The sequence below is a fragment of the Panthera uncia genome (assembly GCF_023721935.1).
Source record: "Panthera uncia isolate 11264 chromosome C1 unlocalized genomic scaffold, Puncia_PCG_1.0 HiC_scaffold_3, whole genome shotgun sequence".
In the NCBI taxonomy this organism is placed as follows: domain Eukaryota; kingdom Metazoa; phylum Chordata; class Mammalia; order Carnivora; family Felidae; genus Panthera; species Panthera uncia.
This window is the reverse complement of record NW_026057584.1, coordinates 54,805,024-54,832,239: the sequence shown is the minus strand read 5'-3', so window position 1 is coordinate 54,832,239 and position 27,216 is coordinate 54,805,024. Positions and strand designations below refer to the sequence as shown.

Below are 27,216 nucleotides of genomic sequence, written 5' to 3'. Positions count from 1 at the left end.
AGATACCATTATCAACAATAGCCAAACTATGGAGAGAACACAAATGTCCATTGACTGATGAATAGATAAGGAAGATGTGGTTTATATACACAATGGGATATTACTCAGCCACCAAAAAGAATGAAATCTAGCCATTTGCAACAACGTTGATGGAGCTGGAATGTATTATGCTAAATAAAATAAGTCAATCAGAGAAAGACAAATACCATATGATTTCATTCATATGTGGAATTTAAGAAACAAAACAGATGAACATATGGGAAGTGGGGGGAGCGGGGGAAGAGGAGAGAGGTAAACAAACCACAAGAGACTCTTAATGATAGAGAACAAACTGAAGGTTGATGGAGGGAGGTGGGTGGGAGATGAGCTATATGGTTGGTGGGTATTAAGGAGGGCACTTGTGATGAGCCCTGGGTGTTGTATATAAGTGATGAATCACTGAATTCTATTCCTGAAACCATATTGTACTGTATGTTAACTAACTAGAATTTAAATTAAAAAAAAAAAAAGTAATTCATTCTCACTGAGGTGTTAGGATGAAATGTGTCATTCTCCTTAAAGAGTTTACAGTAGAAAGAGTCTTGTTTTTTGAGGCTTACTAAAACTGAGAGTACTTCCACTGAATGGTGAAAGGAAAGCAGCAAATCTATTGACATTAGTAAGATGGATGGTTTTGGCACTCTACTGAATCATCCATATAGACAATCCCCTTCTCCATTTACACATCAATTGAAGTTCTCTTATACTAAGTCCTTGGGGAATTATTTTGGGAAAAGCTAGTATTTGGAACCACTCCTATTTGAAAAACTGCTATAAATCCTTTACCCTAAGCATTCATAGATTCAGTCATTTTTTGAAGAAAGGGTGAGGTTTATAAATTCTTAGTAACATAAATTAGCTCTATTTTGTTTGTTAATGTCTATTTTTAGCAGACCATGGGCCATACAAATAAATGTTTAGGTTAAGAAAATGATAATCTATTTTTAGGGCTGATGAGTTTTAAAATTCTTCCAAAGTAGGTAGTTTTAGCTATCACTATTTTTTTAAGTGTTCAAGTTATATAAATGCGATATGCAATCTGTTTTATTATAAAGCACATATCCTTATTTCTTTTTCTTTTTTTTCTTTTTTTTTTTTAATTTTTTTTTAGTGTTTATTTATTTTTGAGACAGAGAGAGACAGAGCATGAGCAGGGGAGGGGCAGAGAGAGAGGGAGACACAGAATCTGAAACAGGCTCCAGGCTCTGAGCTGTCAGCACAGAGCCCGATGCGGGGCTTGAACTCACGAACTGTGAGATCATGACCTGAGCCAAAGTCGGACGCTTAACGGACTGAGCCACCCAGGCGCCCCTTTCTTTTTTTTCTTTACTGATATAAAATATCATTTGAATGCTATAACCTAATGCTTCAAGGGTCTTGTTTAAACAAAGAAATTAAGTCTTTGTTGGTGTTTGCCTAATCTCTTTTCTGTTTTCAAAATTGATCCTTTATTGGTCATTTTTCAATCTTTACATATGTGCCTTTTTTTTTTTTTTTAAAGTAATCTCTGTACCCACTGTGGGGCTTGAATTTAACAAACCCAAGACTGAGAGTCACATGCTCTACTGACTAAGCCAGTCAGGTGCCCCAGTGCCCTTATTTTTTGACAAGACATAAAAGTGGTATTAATGCTTCCACTATGATAACTAGGTCCTGTGTGTTTTTGATAATCAGGACATGAGTTTCATCAAATCATAGACCTCAGAAATCAGTGATCTAAACCTTTGTTGTAGTTTGAAATATAAATTAGCTTCAGCTCTTTCATTTTGAAGGTTATACCCCTAGGTCTATTTAAGAATTGGGCTTATTTGAATCTTCTTCTTTCCATGAGATTTAAGATCTATTCGTGTAATCTCTGGTATCACATTGATTTTTATATTCTAGGACAGTTCCAAAGGAGCCAACTAAAGATGGACATATTTTTTTCTCCTCTGTTAAAGAGTTATTCATAGTATGTTACCATTAGTTTAAAGAGAAGTGTCAAAGACCTTTCCCCAAAGAGTTTCCATCTATGTGGGTAGGTAGAATCATATGTACAGTGCAGAATTAATTTGTAGTACTAATTTTCAGAGTCCAAATGAGTCACTTTTAAAAAGTGGATTTTCAGAGGGTTATAGGATAGAAAAACGTGTGTCACTGGGCATATAATATATACACTAAAAGCATTCATAGAGAAAGGATTGGAATTAAAATGAGGATTAAGAATGGAGTTAGAACAGAAAGTGGTGATTATGGAAATAAGGTGGAAATTATGGAAACGGCAATTATTGAAATGGAATGGAAAACAAAATAATTTACCTTCAGATAACTTTATAATCTTTTCATGTTTCTACTCACTAGTAGTACGAAAGTCACATTTAAATCTTAACTTCCATTAGCAGAAATGTCGGTAAAGTCACTTTGTTTTACCAGGTAATAAGATGACTTCATTTTCTTTTATTTCTTTCATATGTGTTATGTCTCTTAGAATGCCAGAGAAAAAGAATTTTAGGGTGTTTTAATTTTTAAACATATTGTAAAAATTAGCAAATTAAATTTTATAATTTTAGATCTTTTTTTTCTTTAATCCTACATCATTCTTCTGGGCTTGGCTGATTTGGAAGATCCATAAGCATTTCACTTAATACTCTATGCCAGAAAGCATCTATAATCCATTAGAAAAAAAACACAGTCAACATTTTAATGCATGCCTTTTTAGTCTTATTTTTCTAGTTTTATATATTATTTTTAATATATAATGTATAGATAGATACTATTTTTTATACAAGTGATATACTGCTCATACAATTTTTTAAAACCTTTTATTTTTAAAATTTTTATTTAAATTCTAGTTAGTTAACATACAGTGCAATATTGGTTTCAGGACTAGAATTCAGTGATTTGTCACTTATATACAACACCCAGTGCTCATCATAACAAGTGCCCTCCTTAATACCCATCCCCCACTAGCCCATCCCCCACCCACCTCCCTCCATCAACCCTCAGTCTGTTCCCTATCGAGTCTCTTATGGTTTTTTTTTTTCCTTCTCTTCTCTTTTTTTCCCCCTTCCCATATGTTCATCTGTTTTGTTTCTTAAATTCCGCTTATGAGTGAAATCAGATGATATTTGTCTTTCTCTAACTGACTTATGTTGTCCTATTGTTGGATCCTTAGCTTGTTTTCAATTCCTGACTATTATGAACCACACTGAGATCAACAATGAAAAAGCTTATGGCTAAACATTAAGGCTACAGGTCTATTTCTTTAAGATAAATTCTCACATGCAGAATTGATGGATCAAAGAATGCACAAATTTTTCAAGCTTTTGATATATGTGACCAAATTACCTTTCAGAAAGGTTGTGCCAAATGATACTCCCATGAACAATGTACAAGAGTACCTGTTTTCATACCTTCACCAACATTGAATTTCATAATTTTTCACAATCTTTGGTGAATGGCAGAATGAAGGGGGAAAAAAACAGTGTCTCATTTTACCTAATTAAAAATTACTCATCAGATTTCCTAATTACAGAAAAATAGTTTGTTAAAGACAAAAAAAAGTAGTCCTAATGCCAAGATCAACAGATAAGCAGCACTAAGACATTCCTTGTATATATGGACATTTTCTGTTATGGTTTTTACTTTTGACATCATACTAACATTAGACAGATTTTTACCTATGTTTTCATCTAATGCTTTTAAGAATTTACTTAAGTAACTTCTAATTGTAGTAAAATACACTAACATAAAATTCATACCTTAATCATTTTGTAAGTGTACATTTTAGTATTGTACAGTTTAGTATTGTTAGGTGCATTCACATCATGGTGTGATGTATCTCCAGAATTTTTTCATCTTGAAACATTGTAACTATTGCCATTAAATAATTCCTCATTTTCTTCTTCTCCCAGCCATTTGCAACCACCATTGTACTTTGTGTTTCTATGAATCTGACTACTCTAAGAACCTTATATAGGTGGCATCATATCTTATCTGTCCTTTTGAGACTGGCTTATTTCACTTCACATAGTATCTTCAAGTTCATCCATGTTGTACTACCTGTCAGAATTTCCATCCATTTTAAGGCTGAATAATACTCCATTGTATGTATATACTACATTTTGTTTATCCATTCATCGTCAGTGGACACTAGGGTTGCTTCCACCTTTTAGCTATTTTGAATAATGCTGCTATGAACATGGGTATACAAAATTTGTACACGGCCCTACTCTCACTTCCTTTGGGTATATACTCACGAGTGGCATTGCTGAATCATATGGTATTTCTATGTTTAAATTTTTGTGAGGAACTGCCATATTGTTTTCCATACTGGCTGCACCATTTTATGTTCCCACCAGCAGTGCACAAGAGTTCCAGTTTCTCAGGGTATCTGGGTGGCCCAGTCGGCTGAGGGTCTCCTTTGGCTCAGGCATGATCTCATGCTTCGTGCGTTCAAGCCCCACATTGGGCTCACTGCTCTCAGCACAGAGCCTGCTTCAGATCCTCTGTCCACCTCTCTCTCTGCCCCTCCCAAATAAATAAACATTTAAAAAATAAAAGGAGTTCTAATTTCTCCACATTCTCACCAACACTTTTTTTTTTAAAGCGGCCATCCTGATGGATGTGAGGTGATGATTTAAATTTTTTTTGCCTCTCTTTCTCTCTCTTCCACTCCAAATCTTGGATCTGCTTCTCTCTGTTAGCTTTATAATACGGGGCCTGATATCCATATAAAATTAGAAACATAGCCTCCGGTGAATCCACACTCATCATGCTCATAGCTTAGCAACAAACAGAAATAGAAGTGCTTCCTCTTAGCCTCAACTTGGAAGATATCAGGGAAGGACACTTATTGGCATAAACTAAATCACACACTCATGTGTTGGACCAATCACAATGGCCAAAGGGATGTACTCTTTTTTATTTATATGTATATATTTTTGAGAAATGGAGGTTACTCTGTGATGGGATAAAGCCTGCCTTCAGAGCATAGAAAGGATGAACAATTCCCTCAAGTGAAGGACGAGATGAGTAGGACAAACGTGGCCATTTGGAGAGTCATTCTGAGCTGGGTAGTCAACCCAATGTGTGTCTGCTGCACAAAGAAGCCTTGATAAGCATGTCTACTACATGTTTGAAACCTTGATAGCTAGAGTTTGAGTTCTTTAGTCCCTGCTGTCTTATTTTTCTCCTCTTTTCCACAAGAGAAATGAGGTTGGGGGTGGGGGGAGCAGAATACTTTTATAAATGATTTCTTTCATTTCAAGCTGTCTATCTTCTTTCAGACCCATTGTCTAAAGACAAGCCCTACATTTGATGAGAGACATACTCTACTTTAAGAAAGTTTGTAACTAGAAATTGTGTATTCACCTGCAGCATTTCGAAATTTATGGTGTTTATACTCTTGTTCATGTACTTTTCAGTTCTATCTTCTCTGAGAAGGTCAAATATTACATACCATCTGTTTCTGTGAACAGAAAGCGCATTTTCTGATGAACAGAGCTTTTTGTAACTAAGAAAATATAAGACTATGATTTTTAAGTATCATGACTTAAAACCCCCATAGTAGGAGACTAACTCATATGATTTATTGCTAAATGAACTGGAGAATATATTTTCAACAAAAACAAATGCTCAAAGATGGCCCTATCATTAATTACATCTTCTTTTAGACATTTCAATTCAGTGTAACCAGAGTTCTGATCTATGATTAACCTCGTATCTTAGCATATGACAATTATGAAATTTATGATTACAATTACCATTTATAATTAAATAAATAATATTGATTCCTATACCGATTGTTTCTTATCCTATATTAGTTATGCTAATTCTAAAATAAATTGCATTCTACATTTCATTCCATCGTTATTGTGATAACACTGCCACGCACATTCCGAATCTGTATATGTGATGGGGAACACCATCCCAACTGAGATGTATACAATGCCTTCTCATTAGTTACCTAACTCCTACACATCTACTCAAATAGCCAAGATCAAATAGTTTCCTAACACACTATGTTGGAAAGGGTTGGGAAAACACACTCTCATCCTTAATAAGTATACGTTGATGCAAACACTTGGAAGACAATTTGGCAATATTTATCATAATTTTAAAAGTGCACACCAATAGACTAGCAATTCCACTATGGAAATTTATTTTATAGATATGCATTCACGTCTGTGAATTAATTTATATTTTATGATACCCGTTATATTAGCTAAAAATTGTAAACAAATGGAATAAGCACAAGTGATAGTTAATTTTATATATCAACTTGGCTGGGCCAATGTGTCCAGATATTTAGTCAAATATTATTCTGGATGTTGTATGAGGGTTGTATGTTTTGGATGAAATTTTCATTAAATCACTGGACTTTAAGTAAAGCATATTGCCCTCTATAAAGTTGGCGGGCCTCATCCAATCACTGAAGACCTGAATAGACCAAAAGACTGACCTCCGTCAAACAAGAAGGAATTCTGTCAGCAGATGGCTTTTGGACTTGAACTGCAACATCACCTCTTCCCAGTTCTCCGCCCTTGCAACCCATCATTCAGATTTTGGACTTCCTAGCCTCCATAACTGCATGAGCCAATTCCTTAAAATAAATTTCTCTCTGTTTACATATCCACACTATTGGTTCTGTTTCTCTGGAGAACGCTGACTCATACAAGAATTGATTAAATAAATTCTGATGTGGAAAACAGTATTTCTATAGTCATTAAAATGGAATATCCTTCAGGAAGTATTCTTCAATTTAAGAACTTCAGTATCCAACATGTATATAATGATACTGTTACATAATTTCTACTATTACATTAGCTTCTTTGCATATTGAACAACTCTAGAAAGACACAAGAACCCGGACCGAATGGTACTGCCAGGGAGGGAAACTGGATGTTGGCAGCAGGAAGAGAAAGATTTATTTTTACTTGATCTTTTTTCAACTTTTGGATATTATAAAGTGCTTGCATCAAGTATTCAAGAAATAATTGTTTTAAAATATTCTTATTTTAGTTTAAGCTGAGTGTATTCTTCATTACCTATTCTTTGTTATGTTGCTTTTGAAAGGGACAAGGCACAGAAACCAGTGTTCTAGATCATTTTAAAAATATTTTTTTAATTTAATGTGAATCTGAATCATATTAGCATGTGTTGTGACATGCAATAATTTAGGTTTTGCATTTGAAACAACAGTATAGTCATTCTAATTTTTTAATTTGGCATATGCATTACCTGCATTCTTTATAATACAAATGCATGTTTTTCTGTGAAACTTTCATATTTGTAGTTTAAAGTTTGAGTCATTAAAATGCAAGCAACAATTAAATTATATGCTTTCACAAACTCAATGTATTTCATTTTCCTTAATGATCACTATAAATGCACAATTTCTTTTAACCCTTTTACCTTTGAAAATGCATCATAAAACTTTTAAATGGTAACTGTTGTTAACAATGTTGTAGCATATATTTGAAAGTTGCTTAGAGTATAGATATTGAAAGTTCTCACACACAGGCACAAATTGTAACCATGTGAGGTCATGGATGTGTTAACTAACCTTATTGTGGTTATCATTTCACAATATATACTGATATCAAATCCTCATGCTGTGCACCTTAAACTTACACGATGTTATATGTCAATTATATCTCAATAAAGCTGGAGTAAAAAGAACTTTTCAGATTCTCATCCCAACGCCAGTAATACTTGCTAGAGATAAATACCACAATGAAATCCATCAAAACATGCTACCATGTTCTTCCTACGTACAAATGATACCCGTCATCTCTCCACTGTTGTATTACTGTAATGCAGTCAAGTCAGTTGTGGATCGTAAATGTTCTATTTTCAATCTATCTTAAAGAGTTATTGAATTTTAATCTAGCAAAGAATAAGCCATTCTGAAGAAGAAATTCTTAGTCATCTCTCAGATACCCAAAGTAACTTATTAAAAAAAAAATCTTCTCCATAGTATACTTCTAAAGACAACTATGATAATTTGTGTATTTGAAACTCATGAATACATAATCAATACAACATAATTACTGCTGTTGTAAAAGCCATTTGGGATAAAATGTTAGGCTTTTGGGATAAAATGATAGCTGTTAGGCTTTAAAAAATATTATTTTAAACTTACATCCAAGGAGAATGAGAGTAGTTGAAATATAATAGCATCCTGTTAATGAGTAAGGCATTTGGGATCCAGTCATCTATAATAAACCAAATGATGTATATAAAAAAGTTATTGATCTCAATGATGTATATAAAAAAAGTTATTGACCTCATAGATTCCCGCATATTCAACATCCTTTATATAACCGTGTAGCAGAAGCCCTTGGTACACATACGCCCAGATACATCAATGTCCCTTTCTTAGAGAATTCATCTGGATAAATTCATGTGCCAAAAAAAAGGAAATCGGGGGAGAGGAGGCAGGAAGATGAAAGGAATAACAGCATTTTATGACTGTCAGGATTTGAGAATCAGTATTTCATTTTCAATCTTGCTAGAGGAAAAAACAAAACAACCCCAGCACTGTTACTTATCCTTGCTGGCTTCTTTCTAAATATGTTTGTTTAGTAACCACTAAACCATTGGTTACAGTCCATCTTATGAGAGGAGATTAGCAGCAGTTATTAATGTTAAGAACATAAATATCTAATCATTCTTTGGCTGAGTAGAAATTTGTTTATTGCCTACCCAGCATATATTCCTTCTTCTCCCTTCAAACAGCACTTGGACTTTCTTTGGGGGAGACTGCCCATGGTGTTTGAGTGGGATTTACCTCATTTGTGACTGCAAGTGTGTTTATAAGATTTGACTAGCAGTGTAAATCCCTCCCTTTGCACTCTGACTGGTTTAGGGACAGTGATTCGTTTATTGCTGTATACTAATTTTGTAGCTAATAACTTACTTTATTGTATTCTTTTACTGTTTAAAGATTTTTCTCAGGTTTTCCAAATATACAATCATACCATCTGCAGATCATGGTAACTGTACCACATTGTATCTCTTGTGTTTTTCTAATTGCATCAGCTAGTACCTCTAACAGAATGTTAAATAATGGTCAATATTAACCTCTAAGCCATCCTGAACTTGTTCCTGACTTTTTTAATGTTTTATTTATTTTTTGAGAGAGCGTGAGCTGGAGAAAGGCAGAGAGAAAGGGGGACAGAGGATTCAAAGCGGGTTTCACCCTGACAGCAGTGAGCCTGATGGGGAGCTCAAACTCTATGAACTCTGTGAAATCATGACCTGAGTTGAGGCCAGATGCTCAACCGACTGAATCACCCAGGTGCCCGTGTTCTTGCCTTTAATGAGGATGTTTCTAGTATTTACTCATTTGGCAAGATGCTAGTTTTAGGAATTAGGTAACTATATCTTATCGTGTTCAGGAAGTTTGCTTCTATTCCTATTTTGTTAGGAGGTTTGTTTTCCTACACCAGTAATGGCATATACAAAAATTGTTTTATGATTTTTATCCTTACATTTACTAATGTAATAAATTGTTGTATCTTAGATTTCTTAATTTTAAATCATTGTTGCGTTTTTTGAATAAACCTTACTTGGTCTGGTATATATGGCACAACTGAATTCTACTTGCAATTTTTTTTAAAGAAATTTTGCACCCATAGTCATAAATGAGATTGGTTTGTGGGTCTTTTTTAATGCAATCATTGCATTTCATTAAATTTACTTAGGGGTTTCCTTGCTTTAATGCTCTGAAACATTTTAGGTAGCATTAGACTGTTTTCCTATGAATTTTCTGTGAAAACTGTGAACCTGATTTTTTTTTTTTTAATCAAGAGCAGGGAAAAGATGAGGTTTTTCATTGTGTTGTTTCTTCTGTGGGAATTGGTCTATTTGAATTTCCTGTCTCTTCTGCAGTTACTTTTAGTAAATTATATTTACCTGGCTATAGTACTACTAAATATCATGAATAAGATGGTCCTTATTATTACATCAAGGATTATAACTTCTTTGAAAATGTCCATTCATCTCTGCATCCCTGTTTTCAACTTTCTTTTCATAGATTATAAAGTTATCTCTGATAGGGTTAAGCTGACTCACGATTCTTTTGACTTCTTCTGCGTAAGTCGATTCTTTTCATGTCTTATTTTTTGTGTTTGTGCTTTCTTTGTCTGATATTAAGATTAATTAAAAGTTTCTATTATACTGTTACTATGTCTCTCTTAAAAATAATTTTTGCGGGGCGCCTGGGTGGCTCAGTCGGTTAAGCGTCCGACTTCAGCTCAAGTCACGATCTGGCGGTGCGCGAGTTCGAGCCCCGCGTCCGAGCCCCGCGTCCGAGCCCCGCGTCCGAGCCCCGCGTCCGAGCCCCGCGTCCGAGCCCCGCGTCCGAGCCCCGCGTCCGAGCCCCGCGTCGGGCTCTGGGCTGATGGCTCAGAGCCTAGAGCTTGCTTCCGATTCTGTGTCTTCCTCTCTCTCTGCCCCTCCCCCGTTCATGCTGTGTCTTTCTCTGTCTCAAAAATAAATAATAAACGTTAAAAAAATAAAAATAACTAGTTTTACTATTTTTAAATTTCCAAAATTATTGATTTTTGACTTCTCTATCAGCCTTTCTCTTTCCTTAACATTAATTTGTGGTTAATTTGCTAACTTATTAATTGATATATTTTTATTCTTTCTTCTTTGTTAATGGATGTATTTTACAACTATGAAGTTACCTTTTTGTACTGCTTTACCTGTGTCTCATTGGTTCTGATTTAGCTTTTCATTGTTGTTTTTCCTACATAGGATCCAAATTGAGTTTGAATTTCGTTAGCACCCAAGAGCCAAGAGCACTCCTTCTTTTCAAATTTCTACATAGTAGTAGTGGTAGAAGTTTGTGGAATCTGGGTTTGCTATTAATTTTTATTCTTACTGCATTGCTATCAATCAACGTTGTCCAACTTTTTCCTTTCTGTAATTTATTGAGATTTTCATTATGGATTAATACAGTCAATTTTTATAAACTTCCTACGGACACTTGAGGATATGTTTTCTGTTTAACCATAAGGACTATCTCATGATATTATTTGTGTGCAATAATTTTACTTATTTTTTGTCTTCTTCATCTGTTGTGGACTGAAGTGATTAATTTCCCACCACTAATGTGTTTTCATTTCTTATCGTATCACCTTCTTTTTTTGCGTTTTAAATGCTAATGCTATTTTACTTGATAATAGATATAAATTATTCATTTTTTTCCTATGAACTGTACCCTGGAATGTTCTAAAAGGCTGTACTTTTTTCATCTGATAGTTTTTGGCCTGAATCCAGCCTTTTCTGGTATAAGATCACCATCTCTGTTTCTTTTTGTTTGCATTTGCCTAATTTACTTTGCCTCATCCTTTTATTTTTACCCTTACGAAATCACTTTGTTTTATGTATCTCTCTTAGATTCAGCACTGAATTTGATTTGTGATACAGTCAAAATGTACTTTTCTTTTAATAGGTGAGTTTAGCCCATTTATATTCATTGATTTAACAAATATATTTGGGCTCACTTTTTGTTTTTATTTTTAAGTAATCTCTACACCCAAAGTGGGCCATGAACTTAAAACCCTGAGATCAAGAATCACATGCTTTACTGAATAAGCCAGCCAGGCGCCCCTAGTCTCAATTTTTTAATGTTATTTTTGTAATTGCTTTTTCATATTTAAAAAAATAAGTCACTAGCAGTCACTTTTCTATGATTTTTTTCCTTATGTATTTCTTCTGCTAAATAGGAAGACTTGTATCATTCTAGTTTTTACTTTTACAATTACAACTCTATATAATGTCCCAATCCTTTGTTTATTGGTATCTCTACTATTTTCCTACCATAAGCATGGATTAAATGAATATTTTCTCTTCCACCCCCTACTTCTTCTCTACTACACAATTTTATATTGTATTTATCCATTGACTTTGAGCGATTAAAGATAAGGAAATCAGCATATTTACATGCACTTTACTTTTTCTTTTCCCCTTGTGACTTTTGTTAGTTTTTCATTTTTGCATTGTCAAGCACGTAAGATTTGTATTTCGTTCTGTTGCCCTAATCCCCATACTGTTTTACTCTTAGATAAATATATTCATTGCTCCCTGCCAGTCCTCTGTAGTAAGTAGTCTCTTAGATCATCTTTTGTTTCACCCGTGTTTGTCACATGATAGAATCATTAGGTAGCACTCAAGGGAATAATATGCATGGTCAAAACTTTGTTTTATACTTTCAAACTTGAGCAACAGTCAGATAACATCTTTGGATGCTGATTTTTGGAACTTTTTCCTTTGATGGTTTTCTAACATTGAATATTGTGATGTAGAAGTCTGAACCTAGCTTTATATTTTCCTTTTCCTTGAAATTTAGTAACTTTAATATGCTCTATCTGTTCTGCGGGAGTTTCTCCTAGGATATATCGAGTCTTTCAAGATGTAAGTTCAAGTATTCTTTTATTTTAGGAAAAATTTCTATAGTTACATCTATAAGTATGATTTTATTATCTTTGTTTTCCTACACTTCAATTATGCAATTGGTTCACCTTTGCTTGCCTTTTATATCTAAAATTGCTTTCTAATCCTTTAAAAATGCTTTAAATTTCCATTTCACTTTGCTTACTATTTCATTTCCACTCAGTTATGTCCTTTCCTGTCTTTTCAGCAGGCCCTATTTGCCCATGTATTCCTTCCCATTTTCTCTCATTTGTTTTCTTTTTTTTTTTTTTTTAATTTTTTAATGGTTATTTATTTTTGAGAGAGGGGAGTGGGGCAGAGAAAGAGGGAGACACAGAATCCAAAGCAGGCTCCGGGCTCTGAGCTGTCAGCGCAGAGCCCGATGTGGGGCCCAAATCCACAAACCATGAGATCATGACCTGAGCCAAAGTCAGATGCTTAACTAACTGAGCCACCCAGGTGCTCCTGCTCTCATTTTTCTGATGGTTACATTTTTTTTTTCTTCTACTCTTCCTTGAGCTCTATCAGCTCACATCTCATTTCTTTCTGTTGTGTTAACATCTGCTCCATGAGCTCTTGTATCTCTGCTTTATGCCTTTTCCTCATAAAGGAGATTCATTCATTCTGTTCTAAAGATTCATGGTAAAATATTTGATCATAATTTTCAGCTGTTTTACGGAAACATTTTTCTGACAAGTGTACTTTATTGACCCTTTGTTTTCTCTTTTCTTTGTGTAGCATCTTGTATAGATACTGTGCATATTCCATTTTGATTACTTATCTCTGAAGCAGCTGAGTTTTTCTATGCTACCACTATACCTGCAAGAAAGACCAGCACCAGTCATAGGCTAGCTGAAATGTTTTTATAACCTTGATTGTGTGTACTTTTGTTTAGCTTTACTTCTCTTTAGCCAATGGTGACAGGCAGTGAATTTTCACAATGCATTTTTCTTTCTCCTGCTCTGCCAAAGAGAAATACTGCTTGCTGCAAATATAGCCTGTCTCTGTATTTCCTCATTTAGATCTTCTTCTCCTGCTTCTCAGAACCAAACCAGGGCTAGGGTACTCTCATGGCCAGCATGTGGACCTTGTCTCTAGTGTTATAAACAAGGGATTTCAGTTTTGGAAATAAAGGTGTACCTGTCACCTTTAAGAAACATTCTTTTTTGTCTCTAAGATTCACATCCATAGACCCTCTCACCACTTTTGCCAAGTGTACACTCCTGGCATGATCTCTCCTGCTTTGGAGGAACCATTCTACTTGTTCTATAGTTTGGGATTTTGGCTGTTTCCTTCGTATAATGGGATATATAGCTTGTGAGTTTCTTTCTTTCTTTCTTTCTTTCTTTCTTTCTTTCTTTCTTCCTGCTTTTGTATGGTTACCAATGAGAGAAAAGAGAAATGACAACATCACATGGTATTTTTTAATTTTTTTTTAAAGTTTATTTATTTATTGAAGAGAGAGAGTGTGTGTGGACAAGCAGGAGAGGAGCAGAGAGAGGGAGAGAGAGAGAATCCCAAGCAGACTCCACACTCTGCACTGAGCCCAACGCAGGGCTCGATCTCAGGATTGTGAGATCATGACCTTAGCTGAAATCAAGAGTGTCGGACGCTTAACTGACTGAGCCATCCAGGCGCCCTACACTGACATTTTAGATACATTTTGAAGGTAAAAACAACAGGACTTCATGATTGATTAGATAGGAGGAATGAGATTTCTGACTTGGGCAACTAAGTGGAATGTGGTGTCATTTGCTGGGATAGGAAACCCTAGAGCTTTGGTAGTACAAAAATCATTGAGTTAAGTTTGAAATACCAGGAAACATTAAATGAAGATGTGAAGTCAGAAGTTGGAAAACAATGTCTATAGCTCAGAGAAGTTTGGACTGGAGGGATTACCTAAGAGAAGAGAAGCACCTGTGGCCCTGGATGAAAGCATAGAGAACACCATCATTTGGAAGTCAGTAAAAAAAAGGAGCCATGAAGAAATTGAGAGAAGTGGGTCAAAAGGATAGAAGGGAAATCTCTCAGAAATCAAGAAAGAAGACTGAATGCTTCAAGAAAGAAGAAGTGAACTTGTCAAATGCAGCTAAAAGGCCAAATAAGATGTAGATAGAAATGTGCGCATTGGATTTGGCTACATTGAGGTCACTAAAAACAACCTATGGTACTTAATAAGAGCAGTCTTTGTGGACTATAGGGCAGAATCCAGATAGAAGCCTGTGGAGAAAATAGGAAATTTAGCTATGAAAGGAAACAGAAAAGCATACAGTATCTGGAGAGGTGATCAAATCAAGAGATGCTTTTCAGAATGGACAACACTAGAGCATGTTTATATATTATTGAAAATGATCCCAGAGAGAGGGAGTGGTTGATAACCCAAGGAGCAAAGTCCTTGAGGTGGCTAGGGCACCTGGGATTCAAAGCACAGGTGGCATTGGCCTCTGATAGGAGGGGGAATCCTGGATTGTAGATGGGTAAAGTTGGAAAACAAGAAGTTCCTGTTTGATGGCTTCTATTTTCCTCAACAAAGAATGAAGCAAGATTATCAATTGAGAGTTTTGACATGGTATGAGGTAGCACATTTAACGATGGAGAAGAAAGCATGAAATAGTATTTTTGAGAGCCAAAAACAAAACCAAAAACTCCAGGGATAGTGGTATGGTATGATGGCTGTGTTGTATGAAGGACACTTTTGAGGACTAAGATTCCCAAGGTAAAGTTGAAGCCGATGTATAATTTTCTCCATCAACATTTAGCTGCTCAGGTACAGAACTAGAGAAGGTCGGGTAATTGAGTTCTTCCCGGGCTGGAATTTACCCAATCAGGGAAAGCAGCACAGGAATTGGAGATATTTTATTGCAGAATTATCAAGGTGAACCCTGGAACATAAACTGGACAAAAAGGAGATGAAGAACCAGAGGGCACTGAAGGATAGTGAGAAAGTGAGTGCTGGATGGGCAGAATTGGTAGCTTGTTATTGTTTTGGCTTTGTTGGAGAGGCATCTTCCATGTTTGGAGAGGCAGTTAGGAGCACATTTCTTTCTTTCTTGTCTTAATCAAATTCTGCTTATCTCCCTGTGGCACCTAGACCGATGTGAACTGAACTTTGCATCTTTGCTTCACCACAGGCCTAAAGTAGTTTTGCTAAAGTCTACCTATAGTTGAGTGTAGAGGACTGGAAGATACATGAACATCCAAAATATGTTATGAAGCATGGTATGTCATGAGGTGAGGCGGGGAGACTTCAAAACTGATCGTGTGTATGTGTTTGTGTGTGTTTCTTGATTTCATTATTCAAGAAAAGAAAAAAAAAATACCACCCTGCTTCTTACAATGAATCAAGTTCTGGGTCCTGCATCATGACCAGTCTACTTCTGGAACAGATTTGTGTCTGGCTTATTCTGCAATAGGTTTAAAAAAAAATGCCCAGGAGATCAAATGGTTCACGGCAGCCGAAAGTGCAGCTAGTGATAGTCAATCCTCAAAAGAATCAATTGCCCACACAGAAACCTTTGCAAGGATGAATGAGTTGACCAAATCTGACATATCTGAACTACATGACATAGGGAATATATCGTTAAAGGTAACATAAACTAAGTAAAATAATTAAAGCTAGGTAACATTAAATGTAGGCCTATCTGCTTTATAAGATTTCTTTATATTTTTTGTCTGCTTTCTTCAGAGCTTCAATGTTCATAAAGACCTCTCAGCTGATCTCTTTGCCGTCCTAGAACATGCTCTGATATTGCATATCGTTTTTCTCTATACACAATTTTGCTATGTAATTAAGCACAGTTCTAGGTAATCAAAAATAAAAGACATGTACCGGGGTTTCAGATATTAATTTATAATTCTCACTGAAAAACTTGCTAGATCTCTTAGCCAGATATGGCTACTAAAACAATCCTATCTGTTTTGGTCTAGTCTAATCTCTTTTTCCTGATTCTGCCAGTTTTCTCCCTGTTTCACCTAAATCAGCCTGTGTTGAGCCTCCACTTTGTAACATCAGGCTATTTATTTTTACTCTCCATTTATGCACCTTAAAATTCACTTTAAGCATAAATTTTCTTTCCTATCCATTGATTGTTAAATAGGTAGTTCTTCCTTCCAAAAATGCTCAAAATGTCCCAAAACTTGTTATGTAGTAAATGAAAGAAGCTTCTATTTTTGTTATTGAGCCCTGCAGTTTTTATCTTATTCCTGAGTGCTTCATTTTCTGCCCAGAATTGTGGTAACAGGAAAAATGTTTTAAATTTTATTCCTTTTTAGTGGCAAGAATATCTTCTGGATCAGTGCCATCCTATAGAATTTGCCATGATGAGGGAAATGTTCTCTTCTGTGCTGCTGGCCAATAGAGCTACGAGCCACATGTGGCTACTGAGCATTGAAAAGTGACTAGTGCAAGTGTGGAACTCAATTTTAAATTTTATTTAATTTTAACTAATATTAATTACAATTTAAATAGGTACATGTGACTAGTGGCTACTCTGTTGATCAGTGCAGTTCTAAATTATATTCCACTTTAAAAGTAGATTCTAACTGGTCAGAAAAGAGAGGGCTATTATCCTTTTTTTGTAATAATGTTAAATGTCCTCCCTGGCCTGCTGCAGTAATTCTGAGTATTTCTCTTTCAACTATTTTAAGCCAAAGGCTCATGCGGGCTACACTAATGTTATGCTGATGCCTGCACATTGTTCTGTGGTCAATATACCCTCCTGGGTGGCTGATAATGGATGAGTTCATTGCCCATTGCCGCGTATTTGGGGAAAGGAGAAAGGTCTCTTCTGAGTTCTTCAGCTATAGAGTTGATCACTGAAGTTTATCTATCAAACAAAGATATCCTGACAATGAATTTCACAAGAGATTTTTCTTTCCAACTGAAAACAGAGCCTGTGTGACAGGTTCCAAAGAAATCCATGACCATGCACCTGGGTATTTGATGCACATCCCCGGGACAGGACTAAATGGATGATGACATTATTCCTGGGGAGTTTAGGAAGACGAGGTGATAGGCAGACGCCCCCAACAAAGACAGGCAGGGAGCCCTTAGGGAAACAGACCGTGAGAGCTACCTGGGAAATTGTAACCTGCGGGTGTTAAAATGCAGTTAAGTAACTGAGGACCAGAAACCTTATTCTGGAAGCAAGGCCATATTTAAGTTTTTTGTATTTTTCTACAACTATTTCCATTCCCCTTGCCCTTACTCTTTAGTGAAGATATTTTGGAAATGTCAGCATGTGCCAGCTCTGCTAAGTGGAACCAAATGAGAGAACTTTGCGTTTGGACCGAAATTCCTTGGAGTCAAGTGTGGATAGGTCAAGGGAATTGGAATGAGAAAACCCAGGGAAGGTGAGTCTTGGAGAGACATATCCAGGACCCTTCCCTATATTGACACTTATTTCTGGACCTCTTCTTTAAGAAAAGCCTGGAGGGTAGGATACATGGTTTTGCTCACCTACATATATTTAGTCTTCAGATGTCAAAGGTACACCTCCCTAAAGGGAAATTGGCCTTCATTTGTTTAGTTTGTGAGTTAGATTTTGGGGGCTGGGGGGTGGTTTGGAATCAGTATTTTATGAATTACTTGTGGCAATTTCCTCTCGGTATCTTATATTGAAGAATTTGACTATCACTGTTTATCAATATCTCCAAATCAATATAAAGCAATAGTTTCTTTGTTTTGCAAGTTGAGATATATAGAGTACCTTGAATATTTTTACGGTTCTGTAATGATGGAGTGGAGTTTAATAATAAAGTGGGAGGACTGTGAGATTCTACAGCTATGAGGCATCAGGTTTAAGAATTTTTCTTCCCAGGAAATACTGAAATTAAAATGGAATTCTAAGTACAGACCAGATCTGTCCTTGTGAAAGCTGACCAAGACATTGCTCTGGGCCCTGTGATTTAGAGGTCCGTTCTGGTCCTCCTCTGAGCCAGGTGTCTCCCCTTCAGTCATGAGACGCACAGGACCCAGGTGGCATGCCCACCGGAGCCCTTGCCCCTCTTCTCTACCGCACTCAGGACAATCAGGACCCTGTGCCAAAGGGCAACTGTTTGAGGGAAGTATAAACAGACCTTAGGTGTAGGGGCTGGATCGTCCTCCTGTGTGAGCACAAAGATCCTTCCAGGATGCATTAGATAGAGCTGGGGGTGGGGAGAGAAAAGGTGCAAGACACAGGCAGGAGCCAGGGGCGTACTTTCCTGAACCGCTAAGTCATCTGGTTAGAACTACAGGGAGTTTAAAAATTCTGAATACCTTCCAGGTCATTACAAAGGTATCATTGGTAAGGTAGGAGAATAGAATGTATTTTATTAAACTGTTTGATTTATAACTTTTGAATATTTAGGTATACTGGGATGTGGGTCTCCATTTGTATACGTGCTTAGGTCTCCGAGGCAGCATAACTTGTCAGGGAGTGGGAAAATGTTTGAGGACAACAACAGAGTTCTAGAACTCCCATTAATGAGTGTGACCATGGAGTGTCACATTCCAGTGTTTGTTTCCTCTTATGTCAAATGGATATCTTACCTGCATGTTTCACAAAGTGAGCACATAATGAAATGAGAAAATGAACTTGAAATGCTATATCTAAATAATGCCACATGTAATCTGTGGAGCAATGCATATTGCTGCTGCTTTTGGTATTACCCACACACCTAACACGACTACATAACCTCTTTTTTCTATGCTGCATATCAGGCAAGAAATACTTACAACTCATGAACTCGTCTGATATTATGGTACAGTCTTAAGAGATGTATCAACCTAAACATATCTTGATAACCAGCTTTGAGAGTGTAAACCAAGGGCCATATAATGCTTTTATATGCCATTTACTCTAGTGATTCCCAACCACTTTCAGTGCCAATATTCAATATTAAAAGCAAACGAACAAAAAAATCTGTGGACTCGTTCATGAGAGTATCAGCTGAGGAAAAACATCATAGGCAAAACCTACTATGAACTTAGTCATACTTTTAACTAAATTGTTTTTTTATTAATCTCAACACCATAGGTCATATTGTGTGTAAGACAATGATTCTGTTTAGGGACAGTACCTTATGTGTGTAAAGATTCTCAGGCTGTGCACTGATGAATCAAAGGCCTGCCAGTGCTTGTCAGCAGACAGGTGATTTAAAGTACATGTGTTGGGCATAAGTTTATCACTGAATACGTGATTAACTGAATTAAGTTAGTGGAATGTATATTAATCATCCATGATATACAAGGCTTTGGACAAAAAGCTGCCCTCATGAAGCTTATAATCAAGTAGAGGTAACAAAGTCTAAAGCCGAGAAGAACAACAGAACATAGGGAGAATACAGGAAGCAGTTCTGTGGAGATGAATGGTCACATTCAAACCTGGCCGGGATTAGGAAAAGTCTTATGAAGATCATGACACTTGTGTTTCATCTCCAAGGCAGGATGGGCTTTCAGGAAGCAGAGATAACCCAAATATTTGTGCAGAACTTTCTATACAGGATGTACTTTACATATTACTGTGACAGCTCTCACCACAGAGTTACTAGGTTTGGAAATTTTTTTCATCTCTTTTATAAAGGAAGAACCTGGGGCTGAGACAGAGCTTCAGAAACGTGTTCAAAGTCAAACAGCAAGGAAAGGTTGAGACTGGGTTTAGAAGCTCAGCCTTTCTGACTTTGCTCTTTTGAGCCCCACATCTGGCTCTCTGCTATCCAGGCACAGCCCGCTTCAGATCCTCTGTCCCCCTCTCTCTCTGCCCCATCCTTGCACACTTTCTCTCTCTCTCTCAAAAATAAATAAACATTAAAAAAGAGTTTTTAAAACAAACTTTATATCACAACTGTATCACAAGCCGCAAACATAAAATAACTCTAAAAATAAATACAGTGAAGACCAACAAATAAAACATCATTAAGTTCCAGAACCATGCTACTAGAATCAAAGGCCCCAAGCCTTGGGATCTGCTTCCTTTTTGTTAAAATAAGAGATTTGCAAGGATTAAACAGAGCTATTAAAAACATATAAGCACCAAATTAAGCCTTGCTTCTTGAGATCAACCTGCCCCCCTCAACAAAAAAGAAAGAAAAAAGAGAAAGCAAGAAAGCAAGAGAGCAAAAAAAGGAAAGGAAAGGGAAGGAAGGGAAGAGAAGGGAAAGCAAGAGAAAGGGAAGGAAGGAAGGAAGGAAGGAAGGAAGGAAGGAAGGAAAAAGAAAGAAGGAAAGAAGAAAGGAAGGAAAGGAGAGAGAAAAAGTTATTTTCTTGCTCTGTGATTCAGTGCCTTTACATGTGTGTCTGAGAATCAGCGAAATCATCTCACCACACCTTTGGTATCTGCCTCCTTCTTTGTAGTAGTAGGAGTTCTAGAGGTAAACATACAGCAATAACCCTTTTAGGGAATTGGAAGAAAGATATCAAGTGCCTCAGATTAGCAGCACCCATCACTATGTTAATTATCCTTAGAGAACTTTCAGCTCCCTTAGCATCCTTGCCCATTAGGAAGGTTGGGTTCTTGCTCTCTTAGCCCTCCTGGAAAGCAGGTAGGCCTGTGCAAATAATAACAAGGGTATTTTAAGGATCTAGTTCCCCCAAAAGGCCTGAGGGCTGAGAAATTATGTTCTGGGTCTGAGTTTGCTTACATGAAAGTCTTGTTTTCCAATTAAGCCCTGGGACATGAAGCAGTGGGATAAGAAACACAAAGTGTGTTCCATTTTGCTAATTTCATCCTACAATTTTGGGGGGAAACTTCATTTTCAATTTTATGCTCCTAAGGGGTTTGTTGTGTGTATGTCCAAACAGTCCACTTTTCCATGTAGATGAATCTCACCTTTGCATGTATGGGTTTGTGTGTGTTTTATGCAAACCCAAATCATGGAGCACTGTTGTGTTGCTGATACCATTATCTAATGGTATTAGCGCTTGTAATGGTCCCTCTCAGGCATTAGGATCTTTGCCCGTGATTAGCACTCCCCAATATTTAAAGGCCGCAGGGCCCTATGTTTGCTCCCCACAACCTCACCAAGTGAATAGTATAATAAAATAAGCCTCATTCATAACTCATGCAAAAATCCTGTTGGCTCTACCTTTTTATTTAATTAATTAATTAATTAATTTATTTATTTATTTGAGAGAGAGACATACAGAGCATGAGCAGGGGAGGGACAAAGAGAGGGAGACACAGAACCCGAAGCAGCTCTAGGCTCTGAGCTGTCAGCACAGAACCTGATGTGGGGCTCAAACTCGCAGATCAGAAGATCATGACCTGAGCTGAAGTCAGACGCTTAACCCACTGAGCCACCCAGGTGCCCCAGTTGGCTCTACCTTTAAAACGCATGATGAATTTGACCACTTCTTACCACTCCCCTCTACCACTTGGCCTTGAGCTACTGTTGTCCCCCACCAGAGGGACAGCTTCCACCTTTGCCCCTCTAAGAGCCTATCCACAGCACAGCAGCCAGAGCTCTTTTAAAACATTAGCCACATCATTTGACTCCACTGCACAGGTCTGTGATCAATGCCCATCTCCCTTAGAAGAAAATTCAAAGTCCTCACTATGGCCTGCAGGTTCCAAGTGATTGGGCCCCGTTACCTCTCTCTTTTCACACTGTCTCCGGCTCTCATTCTATTCCAGGCACTCTGACCTCCTTGCCCTTCCTGGAACACATCAGGCATGCTTACTCCATTGGCTTTGCAGTGGCTGATCACTGACTGGAGTGGGAACTTCCCATTCCCATACATCTGCCTGACTGACTTCCTCACCTCCTTCAAGTCTTTGGTCAAGTGCACCTTCTCAGTGAAGAGCACTTTATATAATATTGCAACATGGCAGGCCACCTCCATTCCTCTTAAAATTTTTAAAATTTTTACATTTTTTTATTTTTGAGAAACAGAGTGACACAAAGTGTGAGCAGGGTAGGGGCAGAGAGAGAAGGAGACACAGAATCCGAAGCAGGCTCCAGGCTCTGAGCAAGTGGTCAGCACAGAGCCTGATGTGGGGCTCGAATCCACGAACTATGCGATCATGACCTGAGCCGAAGTCAGAGGCTCAACCGACTGAGCCACCCAGGCGCCCCTCCATTCCTCTTAATGTGCTCGACTTTTATGCTTCTCTGCATTACTTAGGCTTTCTAACATGCTGTATAATTCACTTATCTTTAGGTCTATTGTTTATTGTCTGTCTCTCTCTGCTGGAACGTAAGCTCTATGAAAGTAGGCTCTGTTTTGCTTACTCATATCTCAAGCACCCAGAATTATGCCTAACACATAGTAGATACTTCATAAGCATGTATTGAATTAAATGAATAAAATAGGTATCAAAAACCCCAAGCCCCCTACAACCAATTAGCCTAACAAAATCCCAATTCTTTCCATCCTTTTAGACACCCTGATATGCGCTCTGAATGAAAGGTTCACTCTGAAGTGGATGCTACAACATTCTCTGGGCTATATCAACAAGTCATCTGGGCCGATCCTGACAGTGTGGGAATGAAGGGTATAGGACCAAATGGGGTTTGGGACGTGGAGGTTTGGCTTCTGACCTTGACAGATATTTACCCAGAGGTTCTTGATGACAATATTCTTGGTAAGAAAAGTTCCAACAGCATCGGTGATGAAGAAATTGGGGGGAAAAGTGTATGCACACGTTCAAAGGCAATGCCAAGAGTGACAAAACAGGCTGAAGGTAAGGGTATGTGAAGGCCCCTCACACTTAAAACTAACATTGTACTCTTCCTGCAAGAACTCATTGCTACAAAGAGTTTCCCTTTTGATTTTCTTACTGTGTTCCTTTGATCTTATAAAATGGTAAATTTATTTTTTTAAAAAAATTGACTTTACAAAGAGTGAGTTACAAAAAGCAATGCTCATCTTTATGTTCACAAAGTGAGAAACTCAGGTAGGATGCTTCCATAGCTGGGGGAAGATACTGGTCAGAATTTTCCAGCTGAGATTTGGTTTATTGTTTTCCACTCAAGGAGCCAAAATGATGTCTCAAACAAAGGTTAAAAAAAAAAAGCCACCGTTCATTCCAGTTTATGGGAATGATTCACCAAAGTAGGTGAATTTAGTAACACTTAAAATATTTTCAAGGCTGAACACTGTCAATGAACAAATACAAAGCAAAATTATGAATAGTTTTGCTGTTCGTATAGGGTGCCGCTGGAGTACTTCCTCAGATCTTTGCCTCACATTTCCAGATTTCTCAGCTACTTGGCCTGCCTCAGTTGCCCACAGGTGACTGACCCAGTGCAAACCTCCTGGGGCAGATGAGCCACAAGCTTAAGCCTCTGGCAGACAGGGTTCAATCAGGGAAGCAGAAGCACGATAAGTATGTTGAATAGGGGCTTTCCTGTAGCAATTAGACCTCCACATTTGTGAGAGGAGCTGGGGAAGGAAGAGTCTGGAAAAGGGTTGCCAAAAGATCAGGGACTAGCCCTCACAGAGGTGAAGCAGTCTGAATTTTCAGGGGAATGTGGAAGCACATCCACCTGCTTCAGTGAGGCCACCAGGAGGGTTGGTGTAGAAGTCCACAGAAGGTTGTGGCCTTTGTGGACACCACCTCTGGAAGAGTCTATAAAGAGCCTGTTAGCCCAGCTGTGGTCATACTTATTCTGCAGAGGAGAACACAGAGCCTGGAAGAGTGAGAAGGAAGGAGAACCCTCTTGCATGTGGATATTTGTCTCATATCTAACCAATGACAACTTTCAGAGTGTAATTGGGCTGCTTCACTTTGGCCTCCCAAGTCTCCGGCAACTTCAGCTTTTATCCATCTGGACACACGTAGACCTGGAACATACAGAAAAGAGGATTCTGGGAAACACAACTTCCAGCATAACCAAATTGTCTGTGGAACAATTCAGCACAGATCCCGTAGCATGGTTCCAGAGCGTGGATTTGTTTTTCAAGTAGCTGCCAGAGGAAAGAGATGATTCAACCTGAAAGCTGGGTAGTTAACAACCAGTGGGATAAATTTTGACCAATGGGAAATAGGAGATGAGAGGGAGCTTACAGGCCAATTTCTTCTTTGGTTCTCACTTTGATAGGCTGTTCCTATTCACAGTGGCCCACTTCACGTGGGCCAGCAACTGTGCTTTTTCAGGTTCATGAAGAATGGCCCAGGTTTGGAACATATCATGTATTTGCTTCCCATTCTTCCCTGGTGCATATCCTCTTTTCCTTGCTCTTGATGCCCAGGGGTTGCATCTTTCAAAGAAGAATTAGCACTTCACCCTTCTTAAGAAACCCCAGCTAAGGGGTGCCTGAGTGGCTCAGTCGGTTGAGCATGGACTTCGGCTTAGGTCGTGATCTTGCGGTCCGTGAGTTTGAGCCCCACGTCAGGCTCTGTGCTGACAGCTCAGAGCCCGGAGCCTGTTTCAGATTCTGTGTCTCCCCTCTCTCTCTGACCCTCCCCCGTTCAAGCTCTGTCTCTCTCTGTCTCAAAAGTAAATAAACGTTAAAAAAAAATGTTAAAAAAAAAAAAACCCAGCTAAAATAGTGCCCATAGAAAAACTGTAATGACGGGTGCCCGGGTGGCTCAGTCAGTTAAGTGTCTGACTCTTGGTTTTCAGCTCAGGTCATGATCTCACGGTTCGAGAGTTTGAGCTCTGTGTTGGGCTCCATGTGACAATGGGGAGCCTGCTTGGGATTCCCTCTCTCTCTCTCTCAAAATAAATAAATAAACTTAAAAACATTAAAAACTGTAATGAAAATGAAGTGCTGAGAGCTGTATGTATTGATGGTGGGGACTATGATTCATATGAAGCTCAGTTCATTTGTATGTGATGAAATTATAGCATTAATATTATTAGTATTTTAAGAAGATCATTAACTTCCTTCACTGAAAACGCCCATGCACGAATAAAAGGAATGAATCAGGGAGCAGAGATCCTTTTAGTCAACATAAGACTCATGACCTGAACTCTTAGCAAGAATATACACTTCATGAAAACATTGCTCTCTGGCAACTGCTGAGGTAGCTCTAAAAGTGGTGAAAAGCCTGTTATTCATATTCCTATATCTATGCCAGTCTGAGTTTTCAAACTATTGTGATGCAGAGTGGAGAAGCTGCCTCCAGAGCAATGGCGGCTCTCTTTAACCTGCCCGTTGCCAAGGGTGTAGTGCCATCACATCTTATTTGATCATTAACGAGACAGGTAGGAGACCTTTTCCTGATACTTCCACCTATTTTTAAAATAGCAAAACACACAGAGATGCTATGGACTAGAGTGAAAAGTGTGCAAGCATTCTTAAGATAAAAGGAATTTCCGTTGTGGTAGCTCCTCTCCCCCACCCCAGCAGTTCATGGTTCTCTGCTACTAGGAGTGAAAACCGTGGAGAAGCACTTCTTTACGTTAAGGACACTGCGTGGGTTCTCTCTCACCTCCTCCCACACTTGTGCATTTTCTTGTATGGGGTTTGACTTTTCCCTTCTTTGTAGCCGGAGTGGTTTCCGTAGTTCTGTCAGTGGAACGCCCCGTGGAAGGAGTAAGGAGGTGGTGGTGATTCCGAGAGGGTCAGGGATCCAGTCGCTCGTTCCCTGGAGGAGAGTGTCTTCACAGGGGAGGAGTTAAAGCGAAACTGCCATGTGTCACAGAGTCCAGCGCCTAGTATTTTATAACAGGACAGTATGAGAACAGTGAAACGCCGTCACTGAGTTGCCTCTGTGGGCAGCAGTGTCTTCAATTTTTGAAGCCTGCCCCCTCCCGGTCCCCCTTCCAATCTGGACGCCTAGATAGCCCATAGAGCACTCCAGTGCTGTTTCTGTCATAATTCCTATTAGGCTCAATCAGTGTTGTCTGGATTCATACCCACCCCCTCACCCCCGCCCCCCAAGATGGTGATGACAGAAATGTCTTGAAATACTTTTGTCATTTCCTCGGTCATCCATTTACAGAAGAATCGTCTGTGCAAATATTTAAATTACCCCGTCCTTGGAGCAAATTCGCCTCCCGATTAATGTACCCTAGGGCACAGACTGGGAAGGGTCTAAAGGTGGAAGAGCTCAAGAGAGTGGGTAAGCGTCGTCGTACGGTGGGGCTTTAGGCAACGGATATATACGTTTTCACCGAACCCAAGTGTTTCTCTGGGCCTGGGAAGTTTGGCTCCGCAGTGTCAGGGACCCGGCGGTGGGGAAGTCGGGGCGGGCAGGCACACACAGTCCTGTGTGTTTATTGACCAGCCTGAACGTCCGCCGGAGACCCCGGCTGGACAGCGCCTCCGGGGAGGCCGCCGGGCTGCTGTCTCCTTCTGATCGGCTCTCCCCAGGAGCTCGGAGCGGCTGCGCTCCAGGCCCCCAGCGCCGGGGCCCTTCGGGGTCAGCCCTAGAGAACCGCGGCCGGCCCGCCTCCGCTGGCCTGGGCAGGCGGGGGCGCTTCTGTGGCCACAGAAGCGCCTCTCAGGCCCGGAGATTCCCGGCCAGGGTCTCCGCGGCGGTTATCTCTGGACCCCAGGGGTCCCCAGGGGGCCGGGCCGGGGGGGGGGGAGGCCAGACAGTGGGATCCCGCGCGTCGGAAGCTCGGCGAGCCCGGCCCGGAGCTCAGCGGGCGGCGCGGAGAAGGGGGCCGGCGGGGCGGGTGCGCGGCGGGAGAGCCCGCCGCCCGCGGGGCCGCTCCGGCCTGGGCGGCTAGCGGGAGCCGGGGGCGGGGAGCCGGGAGCGCCGCCCCGCCAGCGCGCCCCGCCCGTGGGAGAGGAGGGGCTGCGGCGCGGCGGACCACTGGAGGCGCAGCACCGCCGCCACCGCCGCTGTCGGTGCTGGAGTCCGCGGCTCCGCG

At 39.1% G+C, this 27,216-nt stretch overlaps 1 protein-coding gene across 4 annotated transcripts in view; it reads left to right on the top strand.

Annotated features, from left to right (window-relative positions):
• Nucleotides 1-23,573, top strand: part of RBM45 (RNA binding motif protein 45) — a 67,017-nt gene extending 43,444 nt beyond the window's left edge. For 2 of the 4 annotated variants that reach the window (XR_007454464.1, XM_049615984.1), the window contains one exon: nt 22,828-23,573. The gene's annotated coding sequence lies outside the window, so the exon portion shown is untranslated. Of the gene's footprint in view, nt 1-6,430; nt 8,092-22,827 lie in introns of those variants that run through there. The other 2 variants (XR_007454462.1, XM_049615983.1) reach the window with 2 other exon arrangements.
• Nucleotides 23,574-27,216: the final 3,643 nt, after the last annotated feature.